This window comes from Meles meles, chromosome 18, assembly GCF_922984935.1.
Source record: "Meles meles chromosome 18, mMelMel3.1 paternal haplotype, whole genome shotgun sequence".
Taxonomy (NCBI): domain Eukaryota; kingdom Metazoa; phylum Chordata; class Mammalia; order Carnivora; family Mustelidae; genus Meles; species Meles meles.
In genome coordinates, this window is record NC_060083.1 from 15,600,507 (window position 1) to 15,627,841 (window position 27,335).

General features: G+C 57.1%; 1 long non-coding RNA gene across 1 annotated transcript; it reads left to right on the forward strand.

The window, feature by feature from the left end:
* Nucleotides 1–7,529: 7,529 nt before the first annotated feature.
* LOC123929102 lies at nucleotides 7,530–26,194 on the forward strand. Its single transcript, XR_006815884.1, has 3 exons — nucleotides 7,530–7,893; nucleotides 10,462–10,550; nucleotides 26,074–26,194. It is a non-coding gene; the product is annotated as an uncharacterized LOC123929102 (long non-coding RNA).
* The last annotated feature ends 1,141 nt before the right edge of the window (nucleotides 26,195–27,335 follow it).

Genomic DNA, 27,335 nt, shown 5'->3' on the forward strand with positions numbered 1-27,335 from the left:
TGAATTGTTTGGACACGCCCCATGTTGCATGCTTTCTGCCTTTGTGACTAGGAGGGCTTGCCACTGAGGCAATCTGTTCAGCAAATGGCCAGGGGAAGCCGTTTCCCCAAGAGGAGTCACTACTGAACTCCGCTATTAGTTAATTAGAATCTTACATTCTGGATGAAATGTTGCAGAGATTTGATCAAGTTCAAACGGCATGAAGAGCAGAACAGTGTAGATCTGAAATCTTCTATGGGATCAGAATACTTTCTGCTTTTTGAATATTTGACAAAGCGCATATACATCAAAACTTTCATATTTTTATTTATTTTATTTTTGCTGCTTTTGTGGGTTGGGGGATTTTGACAAAAATTATATCCTAAAGCCGGGTTCTTGGAATGTGTCTAAACACGGGCTTCCAACGCCAACCAGAAGAGGGCAGCAAAACACTAGTCACTACACTGTGTTCCTTGATCTGGGACTGGAAAGCAGCTGCAGGCTTTCCTGCCTCTTTGGTTCTTGTGCATTTGCTTGATTAACATTAACTCCAGGACCTGCAGCACGTCCACACATCTTTAAGGAACACACCAACCCTTTTGTTTTTACCATGATATTACTCAGCCATGAGATATCAGAGGACATGGCTAAGTTATTCAAACCAGGGTGGAAAAAATAACCAAAACCACTCAAAATTAATTTGACTAAAGATCCAATGGAGTCAGATTGAATCATATAAATAAGAATACAGATTGAATACCTTACTGAAATTACCAATTTTAAGCTTATTTTCTCCATGTGTATTACATTAGTTGCTAAATTCTGCCCTCACAAAATTACACGTAGTGTACAGAGAGAATGATATTTGAAACGGAAGTGATCAAAGTGTGTCTCAACTAGTTATCACAGCTGACAATTGCCACCAGGAACATGGCTTCTTCACCCAACTGCGGGCAACAACTGGACATGTAGTAATTAGTATTTAATGTGCAAAAATTGAGCTGTCATCTGGAATGTAATGTGAGATAGTTATGAACACATCTTAAAAATTTTAAGACTCCTGAATAGGAAGGAATAGACTGACCCATAGGAAAAAGGTCATTCGTGTTTCTTTTTTTTTTTTTAAAGATTGTATTTATTTGAGAGAGAAAGATTGAGAGAGCACACATGAGAAGAGGGGAGGGGTACAGGGAGATAGAGAGGCATACTCCCCGCCAAGCAGGGAGCCTGATGACTGGGGCTCGAGCCCAGGACACTGAGAACATGATCTGAGCTTAAGTCAGGTGTTTAAAAAGATTGAGCCACCCTGGAGCCTGTGTCTCTTTAAACAGAGAAATTACAAAGAAGTGTTTCCTTTAAAATTAGCTCGGTGGCAATAACGTCTGTTTCCACCAATGTTATTTGCTATTGTGCCGGAATGTAGATGAATGCAAAGTTAGGAAACAAACAGGAGGGATGAAAGTTACAACAGTGATGCAAAAACACATTAGGTCCTTTTTTATTTCTGGCTTGTTCACTCAAGGTCGTGTTTGTGAAATGTAGCAATAGCTCATTTCCTCATTACTCTGCACTGTGCTGTCTAATATATCAAATGATACACATGTCTTCTATTACTGATATAAAACTGCTTTGTGTCTGCCTTTTCTAGCTTTTAACTACTTGCATACCTTTCAGCGGACATGAGCAGTAATCTCTGTTGGTCTGCATCATAGGAGGCGTGCTGTGTGTGTTTAGACTTCAAGATCCTGCCTTTCCCACTTCTATGAGGTTTCAGAAGTACTGAAATATTGGTAAGGCAAATCCTAGATTTCAGTACCGGGAACTGTAGATTCTCCTGCTTGCACAAGGGATCTGAGCTATCACTTTGCAAGGACCCTACAAAGTATCTGCAGATGGCGGACGAGTTTCCAGTCCTCCCGCAGGACCGCTCTAGGCATGGACAGCATGTGGCCCGCAGAGGAGCCTCAGGCCAAGTGCACAGCTGCCACAGGTGGACCTCAGCAGCTGGGCGGCTCCGTCCTGCTGTGACTGGCCTCAGCTGGGGAGTCCGTGCAAGGACACCCCCTGCCTTGGGAGGGTGGGCTCATGGCAACCCTGAAGCCCCAGATGGAAGGTAGGGACACTGGGGGATTTCTGAAATGCAAGAGACATATATTTACTGCTCTAGGAGATTGCTTGCCGGTCTTCAGGAGAATTCCAAGTTTGTACAGAAATGAATGGAACTTTGGGGAAATGATGGAAGGAATGACTGCATAGTTAGCTTTGAGGGCCACACCTGATACAACATTTCTTATTGTACTGCTGGGCTCCATGGGGCCTCCTGCGGTCAGGGTAGCCCAGAGCCAAGATAGGAAGAAAGAGTGTTTTCAGAAATATGTTTCCCTCATGAAAGTTTATAGTCTAGAGGCGCCTGGCTGGCTCGGCGGAGGTACCTGTGACTGGGTCTCAGAGTTGTAAGTCTAAGCCCCACATTGGGCTCAATGCCTTGAGCAATGCTTTGATGGGACAATGGAGACCCACATTTAAAATTAAAATTTAATTTTAAAATTAAATCTTAAAACAAAATATGGTCCAGAGGATGTATAATAAAAAGTAAAGTCTCCTTTGTTCCTACCCAGAGGCAGCCAGGGGAGATGGCTGGCACCCACTGCGCCCCCATTCCTCTTCCTCAGTTCAGCATTCAAGCCCGAGAGATCTGTGAACCCCCCGAGGGTGGGGAATGAGGGAGTCAACCCCTCCACGGCACCTCTGCATGCCTGATTGATGCACTGGGCGGTGGCCCAACAGAAGCTGTGCCCATGCACAGGGGTTCCTGCATGCATGCTCATTCCTCAGGTCCCAGTTTCCAAAGCTGTGTCCTGGCAACAGGCCCCGCATTGTGCTCTAGGCCTTCTGCCGGTGACTTGGCAGCTGAAGGAGAGTGCTGTGAGCTTAGTTCATGATCTTCAGCATCTGGCCTTACCAGACTGCTCATTGGGCACCTCCTTGAGCAGGCCTTGCCCCTCCCCCCAGCCCCGGTCTCTGTGGGGTCTGAACCTGCCAGGAGGGCTGGTCCACCCCCATCCCGCTCACTGTGGCCGCAGACTACTCTTGGAGCCCAGGGCTCACCCAGTGGTCCATGCCCCAGGGTCCACTCGCAGTCCTCCAAGTACCCCGTGAGTTGGTAACCGCGCTCAGTCCTAGCAGCTTTCAGAAAGTACTCCGTGTACCTGGAGACCCTGCGCTTTCTTCTGGGGCTCATTGCCTCCATCTGCAGGTGGGGCTGCCGGCTGAAGGCAAGGCTGTCGGCTGCTGGATCACAGGTGTCCTGCCGCCGTCGCTGCATGTCCATCGTGGACACGGTCACCCTGTGTGCTGCAGAAGCAGGTCATCACCGGGCTGCCACCCTCAACACCCAGTTATGACCACGATGTCTCCACATCGGAGCGGGTGTGCAGAGACTCCAGGGAGAGCGGCAAAGGGATGGCCCAGATAGAGACTCACAGAAAGGACCCTAAAGGCACCAGGGCCCCACAGGGGGCATTTAGGCCCCTGGGGGTCCACGGAGGCCTCTCTTCCTTTGTGCCCAGGCCTGGGCCTCTGCTGAGTGTCCTCCCCCAGGAAGAGAGCTCAGAAGACCCATGCAATAAGAAGTCCCCCAGCTCCCACAGGAGCTCCTGCCCCACTCGAAATGCCATCACGAGTTCCTACAGTTCCACCAGGGGCTTCCACCCGGTGCAGAAGAGGAGGGGTCTGGCCACAAGTCAGGTCTCACGGCCCCCGAGGTCCCCAAAAACTCAGCCAAGAGAGCCCCTTGTGTCCTGCCGGAGTGCCTGCACTTTGCCAGAAGAACCAGCTGGAAAAGGATGCCGATACCACCACCGGGCAGAAGGCAACGCAGAGGAACTGCTCATCCCCAGCTGACTGTTCCAGGCCCCAAAAACGCAAGGTTCGTCTGCTGCCACACAGGTGAGGGGAGCCTCTGAGGCTGCCGTCACCCCCTGAGTTGGGGTTTCGAGTGACTGCTGAGGACCTGGACCGGGAAAAGAGAGCTGCTCTCGAGGGCATCCAAGATGCTCTTTGAGGGGACACAGAGGCCACCTGCAGCAGTGGCCCAACTTGGACATCCAGTGCCTTGTCCCTGTCTGCTGCAGTGGCTGTTCCCCTGCCAGCCTCTGACACCCAGGTCACCCCCATGGACGGCTCCCCACCTTCGCAGCCTGTCCTCTTGGGGTCTCACCCTGGCTGCAGTGGGAGCAACTTCGCATCTACCCAGGCCTTCTCGATGTCGTCCAGGGACAGCATGACCTCAGTCACAGTCCCCATAGGGCTGCCTGCACTGCCTGGGGGTAGTGGCAACCCGGTATCCACTGACCAGGCCCCGTTCGGGCCTGCGGGTGAGCAGTGGCCCGGAGCCAGCACCCTTCACAGCTCTCCCCAGCATGGACGGCCGGCAGCTCAGGCTCCAGACCCAGTCCAGGCCCTGAGCACAGCTCTAGCCCAGCTATCCTTGGGCAGCGGCACCCAGGCGGGTTATGTGGTTCTCTTACCCGCATCTGCCTCCCAGGGCACCCATGCCAGTGCCCAGACAGTTTCGGCTACCACCCCTGTTGTACTCGCCCCTGGAGCGGCCGCTGACCCTGGCTTGGCAGCTGCCCCCAAGTGCCGGGTGCCGTGTCCCATGCTGGGCCCAACAGCCAGCAGCCCCGCCCCCCAGCTGGCAGCAGAATGGTGGTGCCCATCAGGCTGGGGTTTTCGGCAGCACCCCCAGGTTTAGGGAGAGGAGATGATGTTGCAGATCTGTGCTCCAACTTTGGGGCTCTCAGCATCACAGCAGGAACAAGCAGGGCCCCAAGTGGCCCGCAGTGCTCCAGGGCACGGCTGGGCCCGAACACAGGGGGCCGCCCATGCCAGAGCACCCTGTCAGGGACCGCTGGAGCCAGCACGACGAACCACCCTGTGTCGGGAGCCCCGAGTGCCCCTCCCTCCAGTCACATCCCCAGGCACCTGACCAAGCAGACATCCTGCTCAGATGCCAAAGCACTGCCAGCAAGGCCGCCTGCAGGAGTGGGGGCATCCCGGCCTCTCTTCCTAGTGGCCCCGCCTCCCTGGTCAGCACGGCCTTGCCACCAAGACCCACTCATTCCCTGCCTAGCTCTTGATTAGACGCAAAAGAGCTGCACCATGCAACAAGCCATCTTCCTCCACATCACAGCCCACTCCCTTGGGGCCCAAGAGGCAGAGGCTCGGCTGAGCCAATAGCTTCCTGGAGAAGTAGCCCGTGTTGCTTCCTTCCAGGTGACACCGGTAAAGAATACTGTGGAACGGGAGACACAAATCAAGCCCGGTCCTGGAGCAAAACCGGGCTCCCAGCAAGCCAGCCAACATTGGGGAAACTTCCCAATCCCTGACCCACCATTTTGAAGGAAGGAGGTGGGGGCTTGAGGCCTTGTCTGTGATCCCAGGGGCCACCGGCCTTGGGACAGTACACAGAGATCCGTGTCCTGTGGGCCTCCAGTCCGACAGCTCCCGGGACTCCTGCTGCTGCCCACAGGTTTCCCCTCCCCTCTCCCTGTGTTCTTCTCAGAACCTTTAGTTAGTGTTCATTTCATTAATTAAAGGCTTGTTCTAGTTCTAGCCCATCACTGGAGATTACTTTCCATCTCTGTACGCATCCTGTTGGTTCTGTTTCTCTGGCCGATCCTGACTAAAACACCGACGAGGAGGACCACAGTTCAACAGCGTGAGGTGTACCGGGATGGTGTAGCAAGTAGTCATTGAAGAGAACAGGTCACACCGGTTTCTTCTGACCTAGATAGACATCAGTCAGAAGACAGTTTAGCTTCTCACGCACACGACGTCTTCAGTGGACAGGCGCACAGGGGCAAAGCATGTGCGTGCTTACAGGCACACGGGAGGTGGAAGGGACATGGCCCGCTGCCGGCCAACACCCTCGGACTGTGACCGGGCTGCTGGGTGCTGCTGGCAGGCAGGGAGATGCCCTTCTCTCTGTGCTCTGTGGTTCCTTGATTTCAGCGTAGGCCATTTCTGTCGTTGAAAGACCGGCAAGTGCGTATACGTAATGGGAAGGATTGATTTTGAATCCCCTTCCCAGCCATCTGCTGGCAGGGAAGACCACGTGGCCAAGTCTGTCTGTGCCAGGGCCCCTCCTGCCCTGGGGCAGCCAGCTGGTGCTGCCCTGATCCTGCTCTGGTTACAGAGCCTCGCTGACACAGCTTGGAATGTCCGTGGCCATGTGTGGTTTTAGAAGACACTCGTCCTGCAATTCTGGGCCTGGTTTCTGGGCTCTCCAGGAGCTGGGAGGCCCGCGGCGCAGCTGGGGAGGCCAGGGCTGCACGCTCGCACGGGAGGGCACCATGCAGTATGGAGCTGCTCCTAGATGCCAGACCCACCTGGACGCTAGAAGCCAGACGTGGCTCGACTGGAGGTTCCCATGGAAGAGCGTTCTGCAAGTCTCGAGAGCTGTGAAGTCTGGGTGGTGAGGCCCGGCCACCTCAGCTTTGCCAGGGGCACTCAAGTAGCCCGATTCCCTTGCAGAGATGCTTGCAGGGTGGGCTGCCCACTGCTGGTCGCTGCCTGGAAGAAGTCCACCGAGGCAGCGCCCACATGCGCCCTGCACAGAGAACTGACTGCTGCCCCCCCCTCCACGCAGAAGGACGCAGGGCTTGAGGGTCCTAGGCATCTTCCTTGGCCTGCCACCCTGGGCCATTCAACCCAGCACGGGGTCGTCTGAAAGTATCTCCGGTCACCACCTGCGGACAAGCCCTGCCTGCAGCGTCTGAGCCCGGGCAGGCGCCCACAGCAGACAGGCACGCAGCAGACGAGCAGCGCTCGGGGGAGGCGCGTCAGAAGCAGCCAAGCGCCTGAGTGGAGCCCGACTGCCCGCATCCTGTGAGCGCCCCTCGCTTTGGAATCTCCATGAGCTGTGCAGTGGGCGTCGGTCCCCGCGCTCCTGCTGCCTGGAGATGCGGTCGCCCCGTCAGAGCAGACCCCACTGCAGTGGCCCCGGATCTGTTCCGCAGTTGGCTCCCAGCAGCATGGGCCGCTGTCCTGAGAAGCCGCGGAGCCCGGGCGCCGCCGGGAGCCGCGATGCAGCTCAGAAGCGCTGCCGGCCTTCAGACTGTCCAGCAACGTGTCCCCTGTCCCTGAGTGTGCGGAAGGGCGGGTCCTGCAGCTGACCTGGGCGAGCCGGGCCCGGCAAGGAGCTTGGGGATGCTCGAAGGTGCCGCCCAGCCCGCCCCGCCCGCCCTGCCAGCGCCCTTCCAGAGCCTGAAGGCCGGGGCCAAGCAGCTTCTGTCGTCCTTCCTTCCTCCAAGGAAGATGGAGGGACCACAGCAGCAGCCCATCTTCCTGTCACGGCTGGAAGGGCTGGAGCGTCTGGGCCTGCTGTGAGCGTCTGAGGGCCGAGGCCTTAAGTGCCGGAAGTATCCTATCCCAGCCGGCAGCAGGGCAGGGCCGCAGCCGGAAGTGCCGTAAGTACGCCGGAAGTGCCGTAAGTATGCCGGAATCGTCCGCCGGGCGTTCACAGGGAGCGTGGCACCTTGCGGAGCCGGATGTCCCTGAGGCGCCGGGCCGGGCCTGCGCCCTGCCGCCTGCTCCCCCAGGCTGGCTGCCGAGGGGCTGAGAGAGCTAGGCTGTCAACACCCCCACTCCTTACAGCTCAGCCCGTTGGTAACCCTGTGACTCCCTTGCAAGCCCCGCGTTGGTGGGTGCCACGGGCGGCTGCCCACTTCGCCTCCCCTCGCGTGGCTTATGGCGCCAGAGCTGGGGTTAAATCCCGAGACCTGCAGGACGGACGTGCCTTAGAGTCTCCAGAGCCCACGTCCCCGGAGCCGCGAGAGACCGGAATGCGTGCGCCCGGTGCGCTGACGGCTCTGCCCGCAGCTCCCTGGTCCTGAGGAACTGTCGTCCAAGGTGGGTCTCCGGTGGACCTTCCACTGCTCTTACTGGTAGCGAGCTGTCCCCTCCCCCGTCCGTAAGAGTTGGTGCTCTGGGTCATCCAGGCTTAATCTCGTGCACTGCTGCAAACGACCTCGTCTCCAGCCCCCTTTCAGCCAGGTGACCTATGGACTGTGACAGCCGCGTGGGCAACAGGGGCCAAGGACGCCCCCTCTCCACTACTGGGGGAGCTGAGGGAGGGCAGCCCCGGGGACTGGGGTTCGGGGTGGGCTGCGTCCAAGCTGGTCCTGTCTCTCTGGGATGCTTCGGGGATTCTCGGGGACCCTGATGGCAGCACCCTGGCATGGGTGGGTGGTCCTTCCTTCCCAGGTGCCCCTCAGCCCTGGCTTCCCACTGTGCACTCTGCAGACTCTGATGGGATCCACCCCCCCCCCCCGAGCTGACCTCTGTCCAGCAGATGTTCCTGCTCACCCTTTGGTGGTCCCGGGAGTCTTGTGTGCTGTCAGTGGGGTGCACGTGCCGCAGCCCGTGTGGTCAAGACCGCTCAGTCCATGTCAGTCTGGAAGGCTGCCTTGGGCTTATGACCAGGTAGGAAACCTCTTTCCCCGTGGGGAGGAGAGGGAAGGCACCACAGAGCTCCGGAGAGCCCTGTGGGACTCCGTCTCACCATCCCAAGTCTCCCTGGCAGACCTGCGGAGTGTGTGACTTTGGGGTCAACCCTGTGCAGACCCTCCTGAGATGACCCAATGCATCTCTGTAGTGTGTGGATACCGAGCGCCCTGATCTCAGCCTGTGATGGGATGCAGCATCCCAGCATGGACCCCAGCGAGTCCCCCTCCACAAAGGCACACGCTGCTCCTCCTGCCGGAGGACGGATCTCATCCCCTCCTGTAGCACTCGGCTGCCCTGCGGTCTTCTCGGATGCGCAGAGTGTGCCAGAAGCGACACCATGTTGTTCAGGGCTGGCCCCTGAGAGGCAGGGGAAGGGGTGCTGTGAGGGGAGACTGGCGGGGGTCTTTTGGGAGTCCCCCCTCTGCTGGGGACACAGGCACCACTTAGATCCCGGTCTTCCACTCCCAGGCTGCAGTCTATTGGGGTGTGAGCGGTATGTCCCAGTCTCATCGCAGGCCTGCTGTCCCGCCTCTCTGCACACATTTCTGCACCTGTTGCTTGTGTAGGGTTCAGGCAATGCCCTGCACCCTGTTCTCCCGCAGTGGAAATCCGGGTCACCCAGACGGTGGAGACAGAGCCTTCTGGGTACAGGTGGAAGCCAGCACGCCGCCCGGGGGCCCTGCAGCCACAACCAAGGGGTTCCAGGAAACCCGGGCGGACATTTGCTGTCTGCAGTGGGCCAGCAGTCCCGTTCACCTTCAGTGGGGCCATTAACCCGGTCTTATGGAGAGAGGGGCGTCACAAGTTTGGGGACCAGCTGTGGAACCATCTGGAGGCACTGAGTTTTTCCACCACTGGCTTGGCTTCTGTTTCTTCCGTGAAAACTCTGTGTCCCAGATGGGACTTCCCCTCCCTGGATGCTGGGTGCTGTGGTGGGAGAGTGGCCATGCTGTGGTTGCCTCAGGTGACAGTGATGGTGCCGCCAGGCTCTGAAATGGGGCTTGCTTGTTAGTGCAGCAGAGCCGGGTGGGGCCTGCCGGCCTGAGGGCCAAGATGCAGGGCAGGACGCAGGGCCAGCTGTGACGCAGGGAGCTAGCTGTAAGGCAGAAGGGGGATGGAAGGTGGAATGAGGAGGGCTTGGTGGCCAAAAGGCTGGGGGCCTGGGAGGGAGCTGTCCAGGGAACTCCAGGAGTCCCTGCATTGGGTTGGGTCCCACCCCATAGCCAGCCGGCCATCAGGCAGGGCTGAGTAAAGGAGGCCCAGAGAATCCAGAGGAGTCTGCGTGGAGGGCAGCTGGTTGGGGGGGGGGGGGTCCTCGAGGCCACCTGGCTTGGGTGATCCCCCACCAGAGTGCACTGGAGTCCCGAGGGCTCAGCTCTGAGCTGGTTCAGCACCGTGTGCTTGGGAACTTACTCATTCATCCTTCCTTCAGCCCGCTAGCACGTTCTGAGGACCTGCTGTCTGCTGGGCACATTCCTCTGCATGGGACATAGAGGGAAGGACAAGGCAGAATGTAGCCAGCCCTCAGGAGTTGGAAGTCCGGTAAACAGGCGACCCTAGCCTCCTGCCCACGCCCTGCGTTCGCAGGGCAGGCGGTCTCTCTGATCCTCTCTGCCAAGACGTCTGCCTGCACCGTCCTGGCACCACTCACAGGCTTACCTGGTGGCTGCGTGCCACGTTTGGCCGACGGGTTGAACCTCTGTCCCCACTCCCACGTGCCCCTCTCTGTGTCAGCCTTTCTCATCCCTCCTATGTGGACATGGACCCTCGTGTGAGGATGGAGGTGTTCTCAGAGGAAATCCACCATGCCAGGATCGGGGAAGACTGACACTGGGGCCCCGGGAATCCTAGCGCAGGTGTGACCTTCACAGCCCCAGCAGTGACGGTTCTGGCTGCTGCCCCCAAATCCAATTCCAAAAATAACATCTATTAGACTCTCATGGACTCCGTCTCTACCTTCTGTCCCCACAGCTCCTTCACGCTCACATTGACAGCATCTCCGTTCCCCAGGGTGGTTGGAAAACAGAGTCAGAGTCCACCACGTCTCCTTCCCAGGGCTGGTAAGTGCTGCAAAGCAGATATCCTGTTTTCATTTTTATTGTTGATGAATGTGTGCCAAATTTCCACAACACGGGATTCTTGTTATTAGGGAGGAGCTTTTATTAGGAGGGCTTTTTCCTCACTAGCAGAGTGGGAACCAGTAAGAGTGTTTCTGAGGTTGGGCGAAGGCTGGTCAGACAGAGGTCAGGAGGTCTAGTGGACACTTGTCCCTGGAGGTCGTTGCTGGCTGAGCAGGACGATGGGTTTTCCTTCAACCAGTCTCAGAGCCATGCTGAGGGGCACACACGTCTTGGAGTCAAGAACACTGAGCCTCGGATCCGTGGCCAGCTTGGTCACCATCCCTACACCCCGTCCTCTGTTTCGGGACGTCCAGGTGGGAAGGTAGCATCCTCTGACCTGTCGTAGACCCGTCCTCACACGCTTCCCGCCAGCCCTTTCCAGCCTCTGGCTAATAGCCCCAGCCAGGTGGCCCTTTTTGGACCCGGAGGGCATCTTTCCTCCGGGTGTCCCTGTAGAGCAGCACTGATAGCTGTTTTTATGGGTCATGTTCTGAACGTCACACCCGAGTTACATCTGTGCCGATTCAATTAGAACACGTAAGCCGAGGGATTCTTCATCGTCCCACGACTGGGTCCTGGGCGAACGGCTTCTCTCTGGACACAGCTGTCCTCACTGCCGGGCTGTGAGCAAAAGGCTGGGCCCTCCCTGGTCAGCCTGTGTGCCGAGTGGTCTTGTGGCAGGACGGCAGAACTGGAAGCCCATGCCCCTGCACACACGGGAGACTGAGGGCCGGGTGGCGGGGGTGGCACACTGCTCAGAGCCACACAGATAGGCTTTTGTCCGGGGAGGCGGGGCTTGGGCCAGATGGGGTCCCGGCCTCCGGAAGACGCCATGTCCTGCTGCTCCCAACCTGGGAATATGTGACGTCACCTTGCAGGAGGGGCTTCGTCGATGGGACTGACTGAGGGTTCTCACTGGGGGTGGGGTGATCCTAGATTGTTGGGACACAGACCAGGTCAGTGCGAGGAGCCTCCTACATGGGTGCAGGTGGGTCTGCATCAGACGAGGTGAGACAAGGGAGGCAGAGGCGTGTGTGTGCACACGTGTGTATGTTGCCGTGTGTGCTTGCACGTGGAAGAGACAGACCAGGAGCGAGGGAAGCAGGTGGAGGATCGCCGCCGCTGCTGGAGGTGGAGGAGGGCCCTTGGGGCGAAGGCACAGGTGCGTCTGGACTCCTTGGAGACAAGAGAACACTCTTGCCTGGGTCCTCCAGAAGGCGCACGGCCCCGAATTTAGACCTCGTGGCTCCAGTGCTGTGAGAGAGTGTGTGGGGACTTTTCCCGGTAGCCACAGGAAACCCGTTGGAGGCGTGACAGCCTGCCTCTAGTTCAAGAGGGAGACGGGCTGTGAGCGGTGGGTCTCGGTGCTGACCGTGACCTCGGGGTGACGGGGATGGCGGTGGCCCTGGAAGCCTCAGGCCGTACGTGCACAGTGCCTTTCTTGGCATCCGGGAGACAGGATTATACAGTTTTAGATAATTGAATCAATAAGTTAAAGACCAAAAACTGCTGAAAAAAAAAAAAAGTCAAGTGTATGTTATGGCACAAGATGGAACTTATAGAGTCTCCAAGCAAAAGTTTTCATTCAGACGCCACCATCCACTCTGAGAGTTCAGAAATATCTCTCCCCTGTGCAGTCCCAGTTTCAGTCTCCTGGAATGAAGAGCAGACAGCAGACTTAAACAGACGCCTGCCTTCCTTCACTGGCGGACCGTCACGGGCCGGCCTGATGGGGTTCTCCCCCCCGTGGACAGTTTCAGTGAGCCCGGGGGAATGGTTCTTGGGGGCTGCTGCTCCTGGACCCTCTGAAAGCCCTTCTGTGCTGGTCACCCACCGGCCTCCCGCGCTAGAGGCTGAGCTCTGGGAGCCCCACCCTAGCCCGTGCATGTCCTGCGCTCCGTGGTGCCTGGCGGGGGTAGGGGTGTGTCATCTGTGCTCAGGGAGGGATTGTCCCCATGGTTTGGCCAGGGGGTGTGACTGGCCACCAAGGACCTACTTCCCTGAGAAAGGAGGGTCCTCCATTGGGGCAAAGACTGACGGTGATCTTCTCTGCTCGGCAAGGTGCTGAGGTCCTGCATTTCGGAGAGCAGTATGGAAGGATCTAGGGCGGGTGGTGCACCCTCCCTGTGAGCTCCTGTGGGGGCCTGAAGGCACGTGTTTCTGCAGTTCAGGACTTGGGACCGTGCACCTGTTGTAGTCCATGCCTGGGGCTTGACAAAGCCACCGGCCTCAGGGAACTCCTTGTTTCAAGAAAAAAGCTGATCCTTGCATGGGTGGGGCTGTGGGCCCAGCTCAGATGGGTGTGGAGGATTACAGGCAAGGGAACATTGCCATGGACACGGGGAAGGGCGCGTCGCCATGGGCGCAGGGGTCTCTCAGAGGAGCTATGTCTCCCACTTGTGCAGGAGAACCAGGGAGGGGCTGGACACTGTGACATTCCAGTGGCTTCGAGGGCACGGGCTGGGATGCTCCTTTGGGCCTTTCTTGCCGTGTGGACTGAGAATCCCCGGGGACGAGAACTCTGTCTTTTGCTCCTTCTTGCCCCTTGCTCCTGAGGGGATGGCCAGGAGGCCGGCAGGACTAGCACCAAGAACGTAGTCTTCCTCTCCGTCCTGCTTCCCCAGGGCTGGGCCCAGGTCCTGATGTCCAGGGAAGGTGATTGCCCTGGCCTGGGGCTCCCGGGTCGGTCCTGGGGATGGTGCGCATGGTGTTGGGGAAGAGGCCTGGCAGCATCTGATTTCTTCCTCCCTCCCTCCGTGCTCGAGGCCTGCATCCCGACCACAAGCTTGGGACACTGTTCAGATGGTTTGGATGTGGAGACCGCGGCTTCCTTGGAAGCCCCTCACCTCTGACTGGCCGAATCCTCGACCCAGTGAGGACATGTTCTCTCTGACTTCTGCGCCATCTCGCCCGGACCTGAGCATGCTCCCGGGGTCCAGGAGGCGTCCGCGGCCCCGTCCCTCCGTCTGCGCTTTGATGAGCTCCTGCTTTGAGGGCTGCAGAAGGAACCGTCATGGCCAAGAAGAGGACATCCCCATGAGAAGGACAGCTGCCCCTGGTCTCTAGCCACCTGGGCCTTCCTGGTTGTCTGTCCTTTCTGCTCAGGAGGAGCTCAGAGCCAGCAAGTCATCAACTGCTGGGGCCCGGCTCAGACATAGAGGCTGGTGTCTCTATGAAGTGTGGGGCTGTCCTGGCCCCTGTTGAATGCGGGGCAAATTCTGGGTCCCTCGTCCTGGAGGTGAAGATGCCTTTCTTCTGGGGCCGGACTCTTCTGGATATCCCTCATCCCTGCATCCTGGGTGCTGCACAGAGGGCTGGTTGGGCGCTCTAGTGCTATGCAGTTTGGAACCAGCCTCGTGTGCACTGCTTGGAACAGCCTAACTGTTCCCGGTCAGAGCCAACCCATGTTCCCCCAGGCGGGGCCAGCTCGTCTCAGCACCACGTCCCACAGCGCTTTGCCTGACCCGAGTGTGAACATGTTGCTTTCCAGTGGTTTGCCTTGCGGCCCATCCCTCTCTGCTCAGACCCTTCCCTGAGGATGGGGAGCGTGTCATGTCGGATTCTCTCATGCTCCGTCCTGGCACAGGAACGCTCACAGTATCCCTGGGAAGAATGGCTAGTACTCGGGGCCCTCTGGAGGGTTTGAGAGCACGTCCGTGAGGAACTGCCCTGTCCCAGCCAAGCTCAGGGCCAGAGGGGGGCCAGAGGGGCGGGGGATGGGGAGCCTCGGACATTGCTGGCGGTGGCCCGGTGAGGAGCTCCCGACTTAGCAGAGTCACAAGGCCTTGTGAGTCCCCAGCTCTGGTCCACACCAGACCTTGAGACCACCCCACCCAAGAGGAAAGCTTTTCTCTGTTGGTCAAGTCCCTGCTGACAGATTCCACAGCGTGGAGAGGATCAGAGTATGGTGGAGAAGATGAGCACCGAGAGTGGTTCACGTTATGACCGAGGGGAGTGCGGGCCCCTGTGGGCACACGCAGTGGAGCTGAGGACTGTCCTTTGATATAGAGAGGGTGAGAATCTTCAGGGCGACCCCCGAATAATCAGGGAGGGCTTCCTGGTGGAGGTGATCCTAGCACAGTCTCAAGGACTTCATCAGTGGCACTTGTGCAAAGGGATGAGTGGGTCATGTGCAATACTGACAGAGGCCGCTGGCATGAAGTCCCTGTCTTGTGTGGTGCACACCCACAGGCCGGGCACAGGGTGAGCCAGCCCTCACCAGCATCTAGACGTCATGAGTCACCTGCACCATGGCCTCTGGGAAGGGGAGGTCAGCCTGGACTGGGAAGACTGCATGGAGAGAAGTGGTTTTTGGGCTGTGGCCCACGGGACGGCTTCCGGGGCTCCTTGGTGCCCCAAAGTTATTTGCAAACGGGCTTCAGTATATGTTTCTGTAAAGAACGATGTTTTCCCACACAACCAGGACACAGCCCCCGACCCAGGGGATAGCCACGGTGTGCCTGATCCCAGAGCCCACACCCTCCAGCTGGTGACGTGTTTTACTCAAGCACAATGTGCTTCCCTGAGTTCTCCCTTTCCCGGGGCTCCCTCGGGCTAGAGAGGCCCTCGGCTTTCCCCTGAGGATGCAGAAGGCTATGGGACAGGAGCCTGGGTCCTGTGTGGGGCTTCCACACAGGAAGGTGTGTCGATGTATCCTCTGCAGGATGGGGCACCTGTTCCCATGTGTCCTGTTGCTGGAGGCGATGGCTCCAGTCCCCTCATCAGGAGGACATCTGTCATGCCTCTGCGCTGCGAGACCATGCTTCAAGTTGTGTCAGTATTTTACTCGTCATATTTTCAGTTCATTTGTATGTGCACGTCTATGTGGACTCACGGTTTCCTGTTTTACTCAGCACGTTCTAACCCGTTACTACCGGCATTCGATTTCATACTCACATTATCGAGTATTTGACCAGTGGGAGCCCTCTGTGTCCCTTGACCCATCCTGGCTCTGTCCCCATCATTCTAAGAATGCCTCCTTGCTTGACCTTGACCTCTCCGGGTCTGGGATCAGTCCCTTCTCTGAGGAGCCCTTTCTGCTTTCAGTGGAAAGTGGTATGTAGTATGGTGGTATGTAGAAGCCCAGACGCAGATGCTAGGCGTGCTCAGCGGTGTCGGGGCGCCCCTGCTTTCCGGCTTTCTGAGAACAGAGCTGAAAGATGTCTGCGAGATACCATGTCACACTATGTTACGTATTGTTGTTATCTGCGTGTAGTTCACATATCGTATGTATGGCCGTATGCTGCGTATCCGGATGTACCGTCAGTCCCCGTTACGCACACGCTGACACTTCTGCATCAGTCTCCAGACATGGGAAGCCCTGAGTTCACATCGGTACACCTGGTTCAGATTCGGGTTTTCTTCCTGTCGGTATTTGTAACTCCCGCCCCATGATGACCGACTCGGTGCATCTGAACACAGGGGTGTGAGCAGCAGAACTAGCTCGCATCCCACGGTTTTGGAGGGTCAGGGCGGCGGACCTGGTTCTGGCTGAGGCTGGGAGGAGAGAGTGCGCCAGGCCTCACCCCCGTGACTGTGGTTACTCGCAGTTTCCAGAGCTCCTTGGCTTGTAGACGCTCACCCAGTCTCTGCCTTCATGCTCTCCATGTGTGGATCTCTCTGTTCAAATGTCTCCTTGCAAGGACGTTGTTGATCAGACCAGCTTAGGACCCACCCTGCTCTCGTGTGAACCCATCTTAGCCAGTCAGGCCCACAGCAGTCCTGGTTGGAGGCTCTCATGTGGGCATTGAAGGGCCATGAGCTGCCTGCAGCATGGCCGGGGCTGCTGGTGTGGAACATGAGCAGAGCAAAGGAGTGGGCAAGGGGGTCTCCAGCCGCCCGTGTGGGTCTGTTTAGCAGGAGGCCCTCACCCACGGAGCGATGTCCAGCAGATCGGTGAGCACACCAGTTTGCAGCTTAGGGCTGGGGTCGGGGGGACGGTGCACATCCGATGTCACTGGTGTTAGCCGTGACGTGTCACATGAGCAGATATGCTGGAGCGGGCACAAGGGTGTGGTGGAGATGACCACCGTCCAAGTGGGGCTGGGACAGGCTGCAGGCCATCGCTTGTCAACCCCCGACTGATGACGCCTTGCAGGAGGTGGGAGAAAGAGGACGTCCTGACGTGAATCTGTCCCAGAAAAGTCAGTCCCCCATGGGACCTCTGCTGGGCCCATGCCGAGGACCCCTTTGTTGAGGAGTGAAAATTATACCAGGTGGATGGCAGGTTTAAAGCCCAACTCAGACCTGGACCTCAGAACCCGCCCGTCGCCCTCCGACGGGGGGACTCCACATCACCACATCTGCTGCCCGACAAGTGTGGGGCATGTCGGGGTTAGGGGTTGTACTGGTGTCCCGACCTGTCCCGTCTCACACATACCCTCAGAGGCCTGGAGAGTTCTACAGCCAAGGAAACGCAGTCCCGGGCCGGATTAATGGGACTTAATGGGACGGATTGGAGCGGGGCCGGAGCTTCTGGAGCCCCATGCCTCCACCTGTCAGACTCGCGCGGCCACCACCACTGGCCGTGTCCATTCCCCCCAGCCGTGCTCTTGCTGACCAGCTGGCTTCTCTGCCTGTCCTGCTCTCCCGCTGCCCTCAGCCCCTCCTCCGCTGGCCAGAGCCCAAACTCTGGTTCTGCCTGCCACATGCACGGCTCTGGGCCCTCACCTCCTGGGTGCGCCACAAGCGCTCTGCCTCTCCAGCCACTCACTTCCAGGGAGGCCTCCGTGAAGCATCCCATGCCTGAGAACACACTACTGTACCAAGCACTGTGTGTGTGAGGCGGTCCCCTCTCACCTGCCTTGTCTGTAGTGACCTCAGTCTTGGGGTCTCCAAGGTCCACCTCATCCTCTCTCCTTGACCCGAGGGACTCAGCTCTGCTTCCCTGGACCCAGCAGAAGCAAATCAGTCCAATGCAGATGACGAGGCACAGGCTTTCATGGACATTTGAGGTTACCTGCTTCCCTGGCCGTGCTGGTCACCAGGTGTGCACGGACTCCATCGTCAAACTCGTAGGAAGTCCCCAGAGCTCTGGTCCATGTGGGCAGGTGTGTGTGACCCAGGTCTTGGTGTGTCGGCCCTTGCCCCTGCCTGTCCCCAGAGCATGTGGGGCCCATTCTCCGGTTCTGGCAGAAGCCTCCAAGGGGACCCACGAGACGTGGGGTTGGTGTGCTGGGCAGCACTGCTCTGGGCTGGGTCCATCGTTGTCTCCATTAACGTGGCTAACACCTCGTCCGACCATGGAATTCAGAAATCGTGCTTCTAAAGTCTCCCCATTTGACAACCGGCAGAGAATGCTAATCCCCCACACAAGGTTATGTTTTATTTTTCTAGGTGGGGAATGTTGCCGTCACCACATAATGACTGCCCTTGACACGGTAACGAGGGAATGGGGATTTAAAGCAGTCTGCGATGCGGTGCTTTTGCTGTTCTCTTGTTGGCTGGCTGCCCCCTGTCTGATCGTGTCTCTGTTGAATTCACTGCTTACAAAGACTGGAATTTACCAAATTAAATTTTAGTGAGTTATTTCTGTTCACATAAACGGCAGAGATTAAACCTTTGTGCTTGTGGTAGAGGGACTGTCACCAGGCCAACCTTGCACAGGGCCATGCCATGGGGTCAGATAGAGTCCGTGTGCCACTTGGGGACACCTGTCTACGCGTGGCAGATATGAGACAACATTGACCCCCCCCATTTCCCTCTCCCTGTCGGTTACTTGGGGTGTGGGCAGACCCCACACAAGCATGGGCTTGACACGCGGCCGTGCATCTGGCACCTGTGACCTCACTGCTCCTCCAGCCCGCAGCAGAAGTAACACAGAGGGAATGGACCAGCCAGCTTGGTGGCACCGACCACATTGTGGCAAACCTGCAGGCTGATGCTGAGCGGCTGCCCCAGCCCAGGCAGCCCCAGCTTCCCTGCGGGCATGTGGATGAAATCGCAGAGATCATTGTGGCTGCCTGTTATGTAGCAAGAACTGACTGGTACAAGGTGCTCTTGCAGCCGGTGGCCCGTCCGATCTGCGGAGAAAGTCGCATGGTATGAGACAGCCTGAATAATTTTATTTCATTCTTCCATGTGAGAAAATGGGGGCTCAGGGAGAAAGAATGACTTCTTGAGGTCATAAGCTGGTCAGAGAGAGAGCTCAGCGTGCGATCGAGTGTTCTCTCCCAAGGGGGTCAGTGGCTTCTCTGTGGGGTGCTGGAGGGCCCTGAGGGGTTTCCTGCACCTGGCGTCCAGCTGTGTGGGCCTCCCCGGAGCCATCTTCACTGTCACTGGGCATAGGTGTCCTGTCGGCACGCCTGGCTGGTGTGTCTGAGCCCCGACCCCGAGGCCGTGTGGCCTGTTGTGCTGCGGGCTGCATATCTCCAGCTGCAGACTGTATGGGTTTGATGAGTCTCCTGCCCCCACTCCCTCGCACATGACCCGATTTGGAGAGAGGGGCTTGGCAGACGAATCCAGTCAAAATGAGGCCACCAGGCTGGGGGTCCAATCCAGTGTGGCTAGTCTCCTGAAGTAAGGAAATAAAGAGGAATTAGGACAAAGATATGGGCACAGAGGGAAGACCATGGTGGGGACAGAGACAGACGCATGCAAGCCTGGGGAAGGACTAGGAGCAGACCTTCCTCTCTAGCCGTGAACCCGTGCCCTCATGCTGTGTGGCCTCCCAGTCTGTGGCGCGGAACTCCAGCAAATCCCTGGCCCACTGCCGGCGTCCCACACCTGCCACGGAGCCCACCCCAGTGGGGCCATTGCCTGGGCCTGGACCCAAAGTGTGTCTCACCTTCTGCCCGCCCCCATTTTCTCTCCTTGGGGCTAGGAGGTGTGGGCGAGCTCAGTAGCATAGCTGCGTAGAACCACGGTAACTTAAAGACAAACTATCAGACGCCTGGACATACGCCCCTGCTACACGGCGGGTCCTGGGTTCTGCGCTGACCAGGCCGTCCAGACCGTGATGCTGAGAAGGGCTGTGTTTGCCCGCGGTGCACGACATCCTGGGCCACTCCGCTGGGGGCCACTCCCAGCACAGAGCCACAGGGCAGCGTTCTCTCCAGGCGCCCATGTCACTCGCTGGACACGTGGCCAGACTCCTCTTTCCATCTGATTCTAAATCCAAAGATTTGCACTTCCTTCCCGATCCGCTAGCGGAGGCCTGGGCACAGAAATATGAATTGCATTGGGTCCTCACCCATGATGCTCTATGAATCCTGCCTTTCCTGAACTAATGGGGTGGCATAAATCACTCCGGGGAGGACCCTGGCCTGGCAGCTCCCAAGTCAGACAAGTTCATCAGTCCTTGGCCGACGCATCGTCAGAGGGTCTGGGGTTAGTCAGGGGTTGGCCCGTCTGGGACTAATTCCCTCCGGGCAGAGGCAGCTACCCAGAACCTGCTGTCCTTTGGTCAGAGTAAGGCTGCCCTGGGGGCTAGGAGTCTGGCCTTCTGTCCCTGGTGGCCCAGAGACAGAAGTCCAGCCGGCTCCAGGAATGAGCTGGGCAGCCACAGTCTTCCCAGAGGACTGGGCAGGTGCAGGGGTCCTGCCCATCAACCACTGGCCCTTGCCCCATCTCTCACCTGTGCAGCCAGCGCTTGACCCTATCCTCTGCTGGCTCTGGTTCTTGGTTTCCTCACTTATAGGAGGATGACCCTGCCCGGCCCAGCATAGGGCTTCAAAAGACGCCACACATGAGTGCAAGTGAGCCTTAGCCCAGGGCCTGGCCCACTGGGAGTGCTCCCATCCATGAGGACCTCGTCTGCCCTTGTGCCCTGGCCTTCCACCAGTCTCCCAGGAGAAGGCTTTAGGGCTCTTGGGATGGCCATCTCGGCTGGGGTTCTTCAGATCCCAGCCCAAATAGGGGTCAGCCCCTCAGATGCTCTCAGATGTGGGCCACTGCCCTCCTTCATTGCTACGGGCAGGGGACCAGAGGGACTTGGGGGACAGTGGAGAGAGGGTCCAAGTGTGGGGTTTCAGGGTCTTTCTCACTAGTGGGGTAGACTTCATAGTCTATAAACCCTGTTGCCCCTCCTTGAGACACTCTGAGCCTGTACAGGGCCCAGGGAGACTGGCTGGCCGGAGCCCTCCCCCTGCCACCAATGAAGAAACTGTGGCAGCTTGCAGAGGGGACGCAGTGGGCACAGAGGCACACGGCACAGCGGGATCAGCCTCCCCAGCCTAGGGTGACCTGTAGCCCGGCAACCTCTCCCAGCAATGTCTGTGCCCTCCAGCCTCAAAGAGCCGAGCCCAGGCTGCTTGCTGGGGGCAAGGGTATCAGGGGCCATAGGCATCAAGTGGGAGCAGGAAGCCTGAGGTTCTGACACATAGTTATTTTCAGAAGTCAGTGGGATACACCCAACTCCCAGAGATCTGGGTTCAATTCGTTAAGCTTAGATGATTAATTACAGGGCAATTAAATATCTGATTAAATTAATCCCAAGGTTTGTAAACATTGTTTTGTAAAGAATGTTTGCTCGTTAATTAGAATGGCTAAACACAGAAGCAGGGATGGGGGTACAGGAGGGTGGGGGGACAAGGAACCGGAGCGCACCCCTCAGTTGAGACTCTTTCCAGGAGCCTCCCTGTTTTGTGTCCTCATTTGCAAATCGGTGCAGGCAGATGGAGCCTTCAGGAAGCCCAGGCAGGGCATAACAGCGTGAGGAATAGGGACATCCTGCCCCCGCCCCGCTCTTGCAAAAATGTGAGATTCCAAATGCAAGGAAATGAGGGGCATTGTCATTGGGACTGAGACCGGGCAGGGCTTGGGAACTTGGAAAGGGAAGGAATATAGTCTACAGGAAGACAAACAGGACCCATGTTTGGTAGCAGGTGTCTGCTGGGCCATGGTGAAATGTTGGGACGCAGGGAACTCTGATCAAACAGGCCTTCCTGGGCTCCTCCCGCTCCCCATACCTCGCTCACAGTATGACGCAGCTATCTACCAAGAGAGTGCTCCTCCTGAGTTTTTCTAAGCTTTCAGGCAGTTTGAGGAGGTCACAGTTTCTTCCTGAGTTTTTTGGGCCTTGACTGTTTCCAGCTCAAAATTATCTGCGTGGCCAAGGGGCCCATCTTGGGGCAGTTTGTTCTGAATCCCAGTAGTGATCCAGACAGAGCAGAGGGCAGGGGACCCTGGGTCCGGACAAAGGCGGCTCCAGGGGTGCCGGGACAGGAGCCAGGCCAGGATGGGTTAAGCAGGGCAGGAGGTGAGGGCTTGGAGCTGCAGACAGCACTCACAAGCTTTGTTGGGGAGCCTGGGGGCAGAGACCGGGTGGTGGCTGGAGGGAGGTAGGGCCAGGGAGTGACACGATGTTTCATTTTTATTTTTCTTAGATTTATTTATTTATTTATTTGAGAGACAGAGATCACAAGTAGGCAGAGAGGCAGGCAGGGAGGGGGAAGCAGGCTCCCCGCTGAGCAGAGAGCCCAATGCGGGGCTTGATCCCAGGACCCTGAGATCATGACCCCAGCAGAAGGCAGAGGCTTAACCCACTGAGGCCCCAGGTGCCCCGACAGCAGGATGTTTTAGAACAGGAATCCCAGAGCCTGTTGATGCTGTCGGCAGATTCTGCAGGGAGTGAGGCCTCAGTGGGCAGGTGCGCGTGCTGGCCCCTTTGTAGAGATTGCAGCCACTCCCAGCTGTATTTCTTCTGTTCTCAGGGCCCTGGGTCCTCTCACTGATCTGGCCAGCACCCACACTGGGATGGGATCACCTGTGGGACTCACCGGGTCGGCAGCTTGGAGCCCTGGACCTGCCCTGCCTGCTGGCGTGCTGCAGGTGTACTTGCTCCAGCAACCGTGGCCCATCCACAGAGCCCTGGCTGGGGGTGGAAGCCCTGGGTTCACCTGCTCTGCACCTGCGGCTGTGGGACCCTGGACTCCTCACTTCTCTAACTCTGGAGGGTTGTCTGCTTCTCCTCACTGTGTTTTGTGAACTAGCCTCTCACCTCCGTCCACAGCCCCACCTTCTGGGCTGGAGTTCCCACTCTTCTCCTTCATTCCCCAAGGGATTTTCCATCTGTCCCTCCTTCCTAGTCCCCTGGGGCCTCCTCCCACTCAGAATGGGGTCTGTTGGGCTTCTCTCTCACCTGTAGCCCCTCCTCAACTGGCAGGCCAGACCGAGCCCCTCCCACCAAGTGCACTCTGTCCTTGAGCCCCTGGAGCATACAAGCCCTCCTGGCCAGCTCTGAGCACCTGTGGGCAGAGCCCTTCATAGTGGAATGCCCAGGCCAGAAAATATAATGAAAAAATCCATTTGTAACAGAAACAGGTGATCTGACTGACTTAGGAACATAATAAACGCCTGACCTTTGTAAAGAAAATTACAGCCCCTGCGGGTTAGGGACAAGGTGAGAGACATGATCTCTCTCACAATGAGCACACGTCATAGGGGGAGAACAGGTCACCAGCTTCATTTGCAGACACAGCCTCCCTCGAATCAATCCCAACAGTATTTTTCTGTGGGTTCTGCAGAAGCAGACAGATGAGGGTTTCATAGGACACTTGAAAAATAAAAATAGCAAGTCAGAAGGCCTCACCTTTCTGACGTTAGAACACTTTATAAAATAATAATTAAAAATGAATGATGTTGAGAAACCAGATAACATAGAAGAATTTTAATTTAGATCCACCCCCCCCCACCCGCCGTGCTGGAATAGACAACAGATGCCTCAAAGAGCCAAACCTCTTTAAAAAACAAAACAAAACAAAACAAAAAAAACAGGACAGTTAGCACATAATGAAATATTTATATACTAACGAAGAAAGACCACTCTCAGCTTTGAAGCCTCACAAGAAGCCGCAGAGAGAAATATGGGTAGATGACAGCAAGAACAAAGCCAAGACCCGTGTACATGGGGAAAGGCCAGGGGAAGGGAGGTGGTTGCACCAGCTGGGGTGTGCAGAGGGGGAATAGCTGTGCCCACGAAGGGCTCGTCACGGTTCACGAGAGGCAAACGGTGACCCGGTTGCCAGCAGGCTCCGCGTTCCAGCCCGGCTGCTCACATGGGGTGTTCCAGAGAGCCAGCCGCTCTGGGAAAACCGGGAGCCTCGCTGGTCGTCAGAGCGAGGGCAGTCGAAGCCGTCTTGAGGTGCTGCATACTACCTGCTAAGCTGGCAGAAAGGGCCCCCCCCACCAGATGCCCTGGCAGGGTCGGGGTTGGGGTGTGAAAGTGGCGTCGCCCTTGAACTCGGTTCCTCTCGGTGGTGAAGGAGACGTCACTGCTCTACACAGATGGTGTGTGTATAGTCAGAACATATAGTCAGTATAGTGCGGTATAGTCAGAAACTGCCATCTTTTGGCCCAGTCAGTTTACTTCTGGAAAGAAAAAATGTTCTCCTGGAAATGTGAGACGCGGCCTCTGTCAGTAATGACAGTTCGGCAGAAACCAATGCACCCAGTGATGGGGTTATCTATTAAGTTAGGGCCCTCTGTGTGGTGTTGTTTGTTTGTTGTTTGATTATGAAACCTGTGTGGAAACTTGACGAATGTTTATTACATATTGTTAAGTGGACAGCACCCCCGCCCCCGGATGCAAAATGACGTACATATTATACTTGCAGAGTGACAAGGACAGGACCAGGGCTGGAAGGAGGGTAGACAAGTGGGAGCAGCTCTGTGAGGCTGGGGTTCGGGTGGCCTGGTTGTTACTGCTGTTTTCATTTGAGCACCGGGGGGTGCCCCCCAAGCTGGTGGGGCCTGCATCCCAGGCTCCTTCCCACCCACGGCCCCTTTCCTGGGTCAGTCTGAGCACCCAGTTTGCGGGTGTTGGCCCTGCTTGCCTTCTCCAACACGAGTGTGTGTCTGTACCCCCTGGATGGGCACAGCTGGGCCAGCAGTTTCCCGGGAGCCCAAGAGGCCCCTGTGCTCTCAGCGGCCACAAGCCCTGTGGGTCTGCCACTGCTACAGGACTGAACTGTCCATCCTCCACACCTGGAGAGTTATTGCTGCCACTTCCAAATTGACCAGCTCAGCCATGGGGCCAGAGCCCTCAGCCCCAGAGTCAGCAAGGAGCCTTTAGGACCAACCCAGGGCCAAACTCAGCTTCCCCCCAAACCCCAGGCAGGGAATCAGGAGCCAACCCCCTGCAGCTGTGCTGTAGGTGAGGACCACCCCCGAGAGCCGGGGTCCCTACCTGAGAGGATTACCAGGCCTCCCACCCCAGGGGCTGCCGGGTCTGGCACCTTCCATGCGTCTACCATTCCAAGAGCTGCTGAAGTGTGTGCACGGGTGCACGGGTGTGTGCCTGTGGGCACGCGTGTACTCGGGGTTGTCTTCTCCCCCTCATGCCACAGGTATTTGCTAGCTGTCTCCCCTGTCCTGGCTCTGGGCAGCTGTATTTCCCCAGTGCAGGATGGGGAAGGGGTCGTGATGACTTAGGTTCAGGCACAGCTACAAGCGTGCACATTCCGGGTCCTCCTGAGGGTCTGCAGCACCTGGTGGGGAGTTTGGAGTCTTTCAGATGGGGCCGGACTCTCTCCCCTGCCCTCAAGGCAGGCACCACACCTTCTTCTACCTGGCAGGTGCTTCTAGGTGGCCTGCATGGCTCTGGGGAGGGGCTCCCTCTGTCCTCACCCCATCTGGGAAGTCACCCCAAGCTCTGCAGTTGGTCCCTCCCAGCAGCTCCTGCCCCCAGGCATCACCCACATCACCTCCTGGTCAGGTCCTCCCTGTCCCAGTTCTCTTATTCTGGAACCCTCCTGAGTCCCAGCCCTGGACCTGAGCAGCCCACTGGCTGGGGGTCCCTTCATCTGGCACAGGAGGTGGGAGGCAGGCTGGCCATTCCTGGGGAGGATCAGAGCCACGTTCAGTGACCGCCACTCCCTCGACCTGCGTCCTGTGCTGGGAGCGGTGGGTGACTCCTGCCCCCTCGTGCTCTGAGCACATGTCCCAGCGTTCTGGCAGCGTTGCCCTAGAAGTGCCAGGGAACTGGGGCCCAGGAGAGCGGAATTGAAGGTCCCGGGCTTGAGACCTGCTTCTTGGTCAGGACCCAGGACAGCGACTGTCTGAATGCCAGACTTGGGCCAGAGTGGATGTCTGGGTCTGGCCTGTGCCTGGAGACTCTTCAAGGGCTCCTCCTTCCTTGCACCCCACCTCACATCTGCTTTTCCCCCTCCTGTTCATTTAAACATATGCACCCCCGTTCCTGACCTTTCCAGTCATTCATGTGCACATCCCATGTTCCTCTTACACACAGCTGTATTGAGGCATGAGGCTCCGGACATTGGAAGGTCATAGTTAGGTCAGCCTGAGGTGCACACGCCCACAAAGCCCTCAGCACACATGGGACAGTGAACACACCCCTCACCCCAGAAGCTTCCTGCTGCCCCCTCCTCACCCCGAGCCGCCCACTGACCTGCTTTCTTTCATTGTAGACCACGTAGCGGTTCCTAGAGTTTTGTAAGCAGAATCCTACTCCTTGTTGCCTCTGGCTTCCTCTGTCATGAACACTCTCCATGTTTCCCCCTGATAGGATTTCCCTCCTGTCGTATGGCCGAATCGTTCTCCATGCCACGATGCCCACAGCTCGTTTTCCCCATCCTCTGTGGAGGAACAGTGGAGGTGTTTCCGGTTCGGGGTGAAAACAAATGAACCTGCAGCGAATATCGACTTGCAAGTCATCATCATGACGGTTCCACACTTTCCTTGTGTGCCTACACACCGAGGGGCAGGAGAGTCGGATCTTACAGCAGGTATGTGTTTAGCTTTTAGATTGAAATTTTTGTTGAGATAATTACAGGCTCATATGCAGTTTTAAGAAATAACACACAGGTTCTGTGGGCCTTTACCCATTTTCCTCCAGTGGTAACATTTCGTAACATCACAATCAGGACACTGACATTGATATACCCATGCCTCTTATTCAGTTTCCCCAGGGTTCCTAATGTTACTATGTTACTAATGTGTGCAATATCTTCAGTTATGGACAGCAGGTCACTCACCAGCTCCCCTGTTGTCCTGGGGAAAGACAATCCTGCCTGCTGGACTGTTCCAACCACAGGCACCTCCCTTGTGCCCCTTTCCCATTCATAACCCCATACAGCCTGTCTGCTTCTGCCCCGGCTCCCTCCCGCAGCACGGCGCCCCAGAGAGCTTTCCAGGCTCTGTGTCTGTCTGTCCTCGGCTCCTGTTTATGGCTCAGCTGTATGAAATGCTGTGGGCATGCCTTCCATTTACCCGTCAAAGGACATCGGCTTGGCCCCAGGTTTTGGCTCTGAGGAATCAAGCTTCTGTGAACAAGTCCACAGTTTTCTGTGGACACAGCCTTCGTTTCTCTGGGACGCTGGTTTAAGAGCTGCACGTTTCCCTTTACAAGGCGCTGCTGAACTGTCCTGTAGAGTTGCTCCCCGCGGCGCATTCCCCGTCTCCATCCCCATGTCCGTTTCCGCCAAACTGATGGATGTGCTGTGGTGTCTCACCGTGGTTTTTTCCTTTGCACTGTCCTGCCGACTGCTGATGCCAAGCATGTTTCATGTGCTTTTTTCTCAAAAATGAAATGTCTGATGACGTGTTTTTCTCATTTTCTGATTGGATTGCTCGTTTGGATTTGGCTGTGGGTTTTGAAGTTTCTCGGTATATTGTGGCCATGTCCTCTGTAGGAACGACGGTTTGCAAACACGTCCTCGGGGTCTCAAGCTCGTCTTTCCATCCCTTTTACAAGGTCCTTCCCATTCCGATATGCCCCAGCCCACCCATTTTCCGTGCTTTCTGGTGTCAGCTCTGAGAGCTGCTTTC